Source organism: Lates calcarifer, linkage group LG13 (assembly GCF_001640805.2).
Source record: "Lates calcarifer isolate ASB-BC8 linkage group LG13, TLL_Latcal_v3, whole genome shotgun sequence".
NCBI lineage: Eukaryota > Metazoa > Chordata > Actinopteri > Centropomidae > Lates > Lates calcarifer.
The window spans coordinates 11,826,696-11,836,371 of NC_066845.1; the positions used below are offsets into that span (position 1 = coordinate 11,826,696).

General features: G+C 40.2%; 1 protein-coding gene across 3 annotated transcripts in view; it reads left to right on the forward strand.

The window, feature by feature from the left end:
• Positions 1-7,477, forward strand: part of LOC108878628 (DNA repair protein XRCC4) — a 28,746-nt gene extending 21,269 nt beyond the window's left edge. The window contains exon 8 of one of the 3 annotated variants that reach the window (XM_051075115.1): positions 7,202-7,477. The gene's annotated coding sequence lies outside the window, so the exon portion shown is untranslated. Of the gene's footprint in view, positions 1-149; positions 1,556-7,201 lie in introns of those variants that run through there. The other 2 variants (XM_018669519.2, XM_051075114.1) reach the window with 2 other exon arrangements.
• Positions 7,478-9,676: the final 2,199 nt, after the last annotated feature.

Consider the following 9,676-nt stretch of genomic DNA (forward strand, 5'->3'; position numbering starts at 1 on the left):
TTGTTTCCTGTATTTTATTGAGGACAAAATATGAAATTAAAATTTTGATGTTTATTACTCCTAACTTTTTCCCTCTGTCTATTCCCTGTTCCCTTCTGTCTTTGCCCTTTCTCTCTGTCTTGTCTCCACCCTCCTCCTCCTCAATGAAGAGATGATATCCAGGACTCATCAACATGATTAAAGCCCTAAATCTAAGGCTTTGGTGATGAACAGGTTTTCTTGATCCCTATCCAGCTATGTGGCTAGCTAGTCAACCCTCACTTCAATACACACAACCAAAACAGTGACAACCAGGCAACAGTGTCCTGGAGGTGTCCCCAGATTTGATGCCAGATTTTGTCCCAGATTGTGAAAGCAATTTTCAGAAAGCGAGAGCATGTTGCTTCCATCTGGTTTGCTTTAACTGTGACAATTACCTGCCACAGCTCTCATGAGAGACTTACCGCTTGCCTCTCATCCTCAATAAATCAAAAGACAAACAATTAATGACGCTATATTATCCCAAATGCTCCGGACTGCGCACTTCATTCTGTGCTGCTGCGAAGCCTTTGCCCAGATATAGTCGCGTGATAACAGGCACTTAATGCCCTCCAGTGCTTCCTCAGGAACTGATGGCGTTGCTGCTAATGACATGGAGAGCATGGCAGAGCATGTAGACCAGGAGTATGGAAGCAATTTCTCGAGAGTTTGACTTCGCCCTGAGCTCGAATTTGGCTGCCAAGACCCTTAGCCTTGGCTCTGTGTGAGACCGGAGAAAGAGTAACAACTACTGAGGGACAACAGGCTACACCCAGAAAACAGGGTGTCACCACCAAGGAACTGAAGCTGCTTTGTTGCTGCTTATTCATCATGTCTTGCTGATGTTTTCCTCCCTCTTTTCATTATGAAAATAAACTATGTGCCATCTCTTTCATTTCCTCTTTCTAAACTAGCATTTTGCAAAAGATAATTTGACCTCCCCCTTTTCTCTTGCTTACATCTGCCCTTTTATTCTGTGGATGTTCTGTGGCCCAAACTACCTGAGGGTGTTTTGCAGAGGGTTAATAGGGTTGTGTTGTCTTCACCTCCTCACCTCTTCCTTTACCTCTGCTACCAGCTTTAGGTCCAGAGGTCATCACAGTGTGTCTTCACACTGACAGTAATGAACCTAAGGAAACATACTCAGTGTCTTTATCTGAACATTCTACCTTTGACTTCTGGACCTTTCTGCCGTCTTTTAGAATTTTGATGATACCTATATGTCTGCTGAAGACCACGGGCGGCCGCCAGGATAATCCCACAACACGTGCTTTTGGGTTTAGTAATCCCCACAGGAATGTCACACTCTCTCCTATATAGCCAATTGATGCAAGAATAACAATTTTAATGTTATTTTAAATATAAAAAATATTTTCTATAAAAGTCTAAAATACACGATGGAGTAAAATTTTAATTGCAATGTAAAATATTGTAAATGTTTTCTTCAAGTCTTCATGGTAAATATCTATTGTGAAATGCCTCACAAGATAAGGCATGTTATTGTCAGCCTGACATAAATAAACATTTTACATTGTAATACTTGCCTTTGTGCACTTCCTAAGTCACACATCATTATCTGTTTGTTATATTTAAAAGATACAAACAACTGACCACAACGAGAACTGTCCTTTCTGTGAATGAGATTAATCAGATAAACTGGATGACAGTTTGTTGTTGATTTTACATGTGACATATTTATGTCTTGCAGGGCCAATGTAAGACATCAAGGGGTTTAAATTGACAGCAGTATGATGTTTTAGATATGGCAGAGTAAAAATAGTTATGGGTCATGTCTTTGCAACTTGAGAACATTAGACTTTGAGCACTAACCTGTTTAAATTTACTCTAACAAGGAATTGTTGATGTCATGGTGGTAAACTGGAGTAAAAACCCAGTGTATTGACCACAGGTTCATTTTTAGAATATGATCTGAATAGAGTATAAAGCATCTGCAGTAGCTAAATGGATGAACACACTAATAAGGTAAAAATGAAGTTTTTTATTTATTTTTTTGGAACATTCAGTGGAGTTTTGAATATTTAATTATTTTGCTGGTTACTCTTAAACCTCTTAGTCTGTCATGTTATGTGTCTTTTGTCACTTGTACAGAACACGTCAGCTTATTGATGGATGATTTTCCTCATTAAATAGTACTTTGGAATGAAACCTCAAAGTGACAACCTCATGGCCTTTTAGCAAGGGCAGTCTAGATCAATAGAGGCTATACACCAGCTAATGTAGCAGAAAGGGTTAACACCGTTTGTGAGGGAGCGATGACGGCTGGGCAAGCCCGAAATTAAACATTCAGTCACTTGCTTATCATCGTCATTCACTTACAGCGTGCACCTGTAGGATTCCCATCATCCAGGGGAATGACAGGTGTCTTCCTGCTTTTTCTGCCACAGAGCTGCAGTGAGACAGAGCGGTCTTTGTGTGTTTGTCGAGCCGTGCTGTGCTCTCACTGCTCACCGCCTTACACTGTAATGTCTGAAACAGACATCTTTTATTTGCTGAATTCTATCATCAAGTACTTCACACTGACTAATCCTAAAAGTTTAATCACCCTTCAGACATGTTGGACCAGTTGGTGTATGCTTCCGTTTTTAATTATTACACCATGCAGCCTCCTTGATGTGTGAATCAACCGCATTTTGTGAATCCATAAAACTGCATTGACGTATGATCAGTAGAGCAATAAACACATTTTATATGCTTTTTTTAAAAAAAACTCTGTTTTTATTGGGCCAGTTGTGTCAGACTCGATCACCTGTTGCTGCTTTTGCTCACAGTGGGCAGTGCCGTTGTTTCTGCTGGGGGTGGCACACATGTGGGAGTAAAGCAGTGGGCAGGCTGTTTGTAAATAAGGGGATATATTTAGGGCAATACAAAACCAGCAGTGAGCCTTCCTGCTTGATCACTTTGAACTGAATGTGTAAGCCTCTGTTCTTCAGATATGACCCCTGGCACAGCCTTTATCTTTTAGTATAGCAAAAAGGCCATACTAATCATCATCATACATGACAGTTCCTCATGTTGAAAATCTATTGACTGATTTGGAAAAACAAAACAGTGCAAAGTATAGTCGTACATTTGGTTCCCTCAGAGATTTGATTTCTTAAATATACACCATATAAACTACTTATATTGTAGCCTGTACATTACAGATAAAACTTCTCTGGTTGCTTTACTCAGTGGCTGAACCAAATAGAAATCTCCACTCCACACTCAGTGCTGACTTCCAGTCATGCAGGCTTTTCTGCACTGCACGTTTTGCCAGTGGCAAAGAGCATCCGCTTTGTTTCAACCCAGTCATTAAAGGAGCCTTTTGATCATCACAGATAACGAGCGGTTTCTCTTTGAGTTGCTGGTGTGAACCGATTGGCCTTATTATTTGAATTATACCAAATGTTCTGCAGGTTTTAAGAGCATGGTAGTCAAAGATTAAGTGTGTGATAATGACAACCTGCTGCAGTGTGAGCTCAAGGGAGACTTTCTCTTTTTTTCCACATTGTGAAGTAGTTTGTAACTTTGCTAAGAAAGATGGTATCGATTTTTTTTTCTTCTGTCACAGTTACACAAGAGAAGATAAAACTAGTTGACCAAGTTTTAACAATAGCATTTACCACCTATAGCACTTCATGACCCTTTTAGCATGAGGAGTTTGAGGCCTGTCAAGATGAAGTGGGATGTTTTGGCTTGTGCCCCCATCATATGTTTTTTTTTCATGTTTCTGCATTGCAGGATGATGCTTAGAAATGTATACTAATGTACAGTAACCACCAAGCAATTTTAAATGCCTTATACGTACGCCACCCAGGCATTTTAATGGATGACCGAAAGAGATTTTTATTACAGTTTTACCAAAACAGCCTTAAAAATTGAAATTGGAACCAAAGAAACCAAAATGACTTTCTACAGTTGACTTGATTTTCTCTCATGGCTGGGAATGCATTATGTTATTATCTTAACTTCCTCTTGGTCAGAGACCAAAGGATCGACGAGCAGTCCACATTGCCTTCTCTCATGTAGGCCTAATTGCTGCCTGGCTTAATAACTGACTCACTGTTTCACACACCCATTTTCTTCTGTGGTTGAAGTACAGTGAGAAGCATGACTCCTCTGGGAATTTTACCATAGGGAGTCGATGACTTTTCACAGTCTGCGCAAATGCCATAGATCACACATTTCAAATACCTTGGTGCAAATATGACACTTGCTCAAATTTGAAATATTGTAATCCCAACTCCCCAGACGTCATGTATAGACTGATTACAGCAGAAGGGATGAGGTTTCAGAATTAAATGGTTCCCACAATGCTGCATTATGTTAACTGCAATTGGCAAAGATCTATGACGTGGGAATGGTCTGTTTCTGGTTATCAAACCATTCTCTCTCTCACTCTCTCTCTCTCTCTCTGTCTCACTCTCACTCTCACTCTCTCGCTTCGTCTGTCTTTGTTCCTTTGCCATCCTTTCTGATTTCAGTAGTTCGCTAGAAGGTGGCAGATGCAGTGATTCATACAGTTCCAGTCTGCTGGGCTTCTCAAACAATCTCCATTAGAACTCGATCCTATCACAAGGTCTTTGACGCTATAGTTTTGGGTTGAGTGGTTGGATTACAATCTGATGAAATCTTGTAATGATTGGGAACATTTTTGCCAGTTTCACAGAAAAAAAATGTTTATGTATGTTGCAATAAGGATTGCGACAGGCCTTGTGGTCTTCTGAAGTGACTCAGCCTCACCGCAGCACCTATGCTGTGGTTTTACCTGTCACCTCTCAGTCGGATGATTCACATAGTTTGAAATAATCTTTGTTACATTTTACCTGTGCTTGCTTGTACATACTGAATTGACATGGAGACACTAGCCATCCCACAAGCTGATCCACAATGGGATCCAACCAGCTGTCTATTTAGTATAGCTGGAGTAGGAAGCTGGAGAATACAGAGATGTAAAGTTGTACATTAGTAAGACAGAGCAGGTTAATGTCTCTCACTATAGGCCATCAGTGAACAGTGGAGTAGATGTACATATCTCTGTAATACCCCACAGACCTAACTGACAGTCCACCAGCTGTCACCGTCGTGACTGACACCTGCCCGCTGATTGACACCTGGTATCGAGGAGTCCAGACAGTTGTGGCACTTGTGTAGTCGCCCTCACAATGGCAGTGTGCAGCTTTTTCTCCTTTTTTTTTTCTTTTGCTCCTTTTTCCTTTCAATTATTTTTATGTCAGACGGAAGTTGCCGAAACGAGGGGGTGTGGTTGGCTGGGGAGAAGAGTGGCTCTCTGCTTTTGCTATCTGGGTGTGTTTCTATTGAAACGCAGTTTATAGAGTTCTATAACATTACCAAGTTTCAAATATTACATCTTAAATATGTTAGACTTGGCTAGCGAGGTTAGTTACCAGCCAATTTGTGCAGATGTGTCCAAGATTTTCTGTTGAAATATGCATGACAAAATTTTATACACCATTTCACTGCCTGTATTAGAAATTGACCAATATACTAACATGATAATATAATTTATTAGATATGTATTGATATTGGTCTCTATGTTGGTAAACATATGAATAGAAGTTGCAATAAAGAAATTGATTATTGGATGCAGTTTTATGTATTTTGACCTTTTGCCCCCACATTCAAATTCATTATTCAAAATTTTTTTGTAGTATTTGTGTTAGTGTCATGTTTAAAGGTCCACCACATGTCCTTGTCACAATATTAACCACATTTGAGGAAGCAATGTCAGAAATGTTTCAGACAAAAGATAGTTATCTTTGTGTGTTTTCTCAAATATCAGTGTTGGTCTCAAAAATCCAATATCTGTCAGGTTCTAGCCTTTATGCACAATTGCTTTGTTTGTAAGTTTCCCTTGTATTACTTTCTCCTCAGATAATATCACAAAAGTGTTTTTTAAAAAAGCAAGCAAAACGTAAATTGACCTGATGAGAAACATGATTAAAATAAGTTCCTGTGCTGTCACTTACCTCTCTTGGTCTCTCACTAATGCTGAAGGGATCAGCTTCGGAGGTCTGGACCTCTGCGCTTGGCTCCAAAGGATCATGGTTCACATCTATCCAGAGGCAACTTCATTTTCCCACATTTTCTGCTCCAAACAGGGGGTTCTCTTACAAAAAAGAGACACACACACCACAAGATTGTTATCCTATACCTTGGGAAATCACAACAAGCTGTTTTTTCTCTCTCTGTGTCACCAGTTTGACTTTTGTTTGACACATAAATTGTACAACTTGTTTCACACCATTATTTATTAATTTTATTTTTTCTTCTAGCAATGCTCAGAAGAGTCGTTTTGTAATCCTGATGTGAGCTAATTGTTGGATGTTTTTGTTAAGTTTATTTACACAGGAGCAAACGTACTGTCAAACATATCAGGTGACTTCACAGCGATTCTAGATTTTCTTTACTGCACTTATGCTTGTGGATATTGGATGAAATTTCCTTTTACAGAACCACACAAAAATCCTGATGGGTGGGGGGACACATCCCTTGGGGTCTGAGAAATTTAACGCCACTTTTATGCTGTCTGAGGTGGCATGGGGCCGGAGATAGACCACCTTTATAGGTCATGTGATATGTGGGTCATCTTGGGGCCTGCACAGCGGATCACCAGGATCAAACGCTCTTTGATTGGCTCTCTGACTCATTGATTTATGGGTGCTGAGAGGCAACGGGGCTTCCACAGTTGCGCTTACAGTAGATGTTTTACGCAGCAGTAAGTCACTTGCAACTTTTTGCTTAACGATGAGTCAGATGAGAAGGAAAAGCAGTAAAATTATTAATTGATTCCTGTAACTCTAAAACTGAGTAGTTGTTAATTATGCTGGGGTCAGGTGGCAAATTCCACCCAGAGTCATGTCAGTTTGATCTCTCTGTCAAGTTGTTTAGTTAAGTTCTGAAACCTGTATATAATCAGAAAGTAGTCTGTCTTTGTCTATTATTGATTGCTGGGCAGGCACCGTTATTTCCTCTGCAAGCTCAGAGTTTGAACATGTCTGATGTTGAAAATGTGTGTGTGTCATTTTCTGATTCAGTCTATTTCAGTGGTCTCATGGAGACTAAGTGGCAAGTTGCACTCATGAGATCGTAAATTAGTTAAAATTGACAACCTGTTAACTCCAGCCTTCCTTTTCTCCCCCTGCCTCCTGTCTTTCTCAAGAGTCCGGCTGTCCAGACCAGTCCAGCCTTGCAGAGGAAAGATGTACTGTGGGTAACTGGCTGAGCCCCGAGATGATTACAATGCAGGCAGGTATGGAAACGGCACCTATGACTTTTTACAAGGGCCCTCGGGCTTTGAGGGGCAGTCTTCTCTGTCAGAGGCTTAACACCTCCGCTCCGGCTCTCAGCTGGCTTCAGAAGACAACACCATGATTTTGGACAATTAGTCCGCCCCAATAGAGTCAGCAACCAGACCTACCCGTCAGTTTTGATTCACATGTAGAAGCCCATCTATCTTTCAGAGGCGGTCATTAAGGAACACTATCATACCAATGGTCCCCCTGATACCTTGCAAGTTAGCTTTTGCTGTGCAATGTTGCTATGAATTCAGCTTATATTTTATTTTTCATTTGAAAGCAAAAATAATGGCAAAATTGCACACATCTTGCTTGCATGCTTTAAACTTTTAAAATCTTAACAAGATAAAGTCTGTTAAAAGTATTTATATATATGTATATATATATATGTATATATATATATGTATGTATATATATGTACATAGTATATTTGCAATGAGCGCCTTTCTGGTTTTAAGCAACACACAGACAATAAATTTGATTATTCTTGTCATTTTTTTGAGATGTCACACTGGGGATGTGGTCTTTATGTTCACACTGACACTCTATATCAGACCAACCGGAAAAGACAAATCTCATCCCACACTGCTGGGAGTTATAATCACTGCCAGACAGATTACCTACCACCACACACACACAATCACAGTTCACTCAGCTAAGCCCTCCTACCTATCTAGCAGTAGCCAATCACTGTGATTATTAGACAAGATTTGATAAACTGTGGTCTAGCCTCTCCCCCCTGTGGAAAAGCCAGGCACAGAGGTTCCAGTTAACCAGTGTTTGCTGACTCCTGGCCACTTCAGTCAGGCAGTCATGTTAATCAGAGATAACCATTTTTCCACTTGAGATGATCTATTTCTGTAGATGAACACCGCAGACGTTTCTCCTTGACACATCCTTTACACTGTATTCATGTAAACACACAAGACCTGGTTAAAATCTCTGTCTAAAAGAATAGCCCTGAACAGCCTAAAGACAAACTTGATTGGCACTGCTTTTTGTGTGATTCAGTGGGATGGATGGGAAGAAATCCCTCACAATAGTGACAGAAATATATTGTTGAGACAAACTGTTGATTGTGACTCAGCCAGAGACATGCACCGCCCTGTTTCCATCGCGCGCCCTTGGATATGAGTGGTGCGCTCTGCACATAGTAGAAGAATAGTACTTTATTGATCCTTGACAGGAAATTGCTTTGTTACAGCAGGGGCACACCAACCAACACCAAATATAAATGAAAATAAGGGACAAGTGAAATCAAGAAGAAAGAAAAACAAGAGCCATACAAAATATGCAGAATATTACACAAGATATTGAACGTATGTCGCTATGTGCCAAGACGCATATGGCATTAATGTGAGACTTTATCATCGGAGGAAGTTGATTATGTCCATTGCTTGTACAGCAAGCGGTATAAAGGCGACACATCTATAATAAAAAAAAAGCTTTGTCAGAAGTTATTTAATTACTTTTATTCTTATTATGAACACATCGAAATGGAAAATGCACTCATCCTAAAATGACAGATGTGTTACCTGAAAAAGAAAAAGAAAAAGAGCCGCGTGATGTCGGAAGAGTCTGATTGGACGAGGATGCACCTCTCAGGCACAGGGCCAAATTAAGTTTTTTTTTCCCACCTCCCTCCTCCTTTAGGTGTCTCATTCACTTTTCAGATGGGCACTCTGCCCCTCCTCTCCACACTGACGAAATAACAGTGTGCGTTAAGGCAAAATTGAAGTTGTTGCTTGCCAGCACTTGACGGCTTCTGTCGCTCTGTTCAGAACCAGGACCATCCCGGAGTGGGACCCTGTAACTCTGGAGCATCAAGGAGAGGAGAAAGGCGCACCGGGGAGATAAAGTGCTGTTGCGCCGTTGTGGAGTGGACATATTTGGGCACTTTTTACGCACGCATGTTACGCACCGGGACTAACTGGATTTAAGGGCATATATCGATATATGTGCATTTTATGGAATAAAACATATTTAAACGTAAGTAATTTTATCTTTGAACTGAAGACAGACAATTGCATTTAACCAGATTACTGACTAAATGCAAATTTTTGCTTATTGTTTTCTCAGAATGTAATATTTTATCATGATATCGAGCAGTTTTTGCCAAATAAAACTAATTAATCGTTTAAGTTAACTTCTCAGCCTACAAATGATTCAACACGAACGCACCCAGTGATGCCGTGTTGTCCTTAGATAACCTACACTGTTGTGTCCCGCTACTAAGTGAGCGCAAGTGAATTTCGGAAATCAGCTGGCGGACTGGAAATTCCTTCACCTTTTCCACATGTAACAGTTTGGAATTATAGTCATCAATATTATGTTATCCT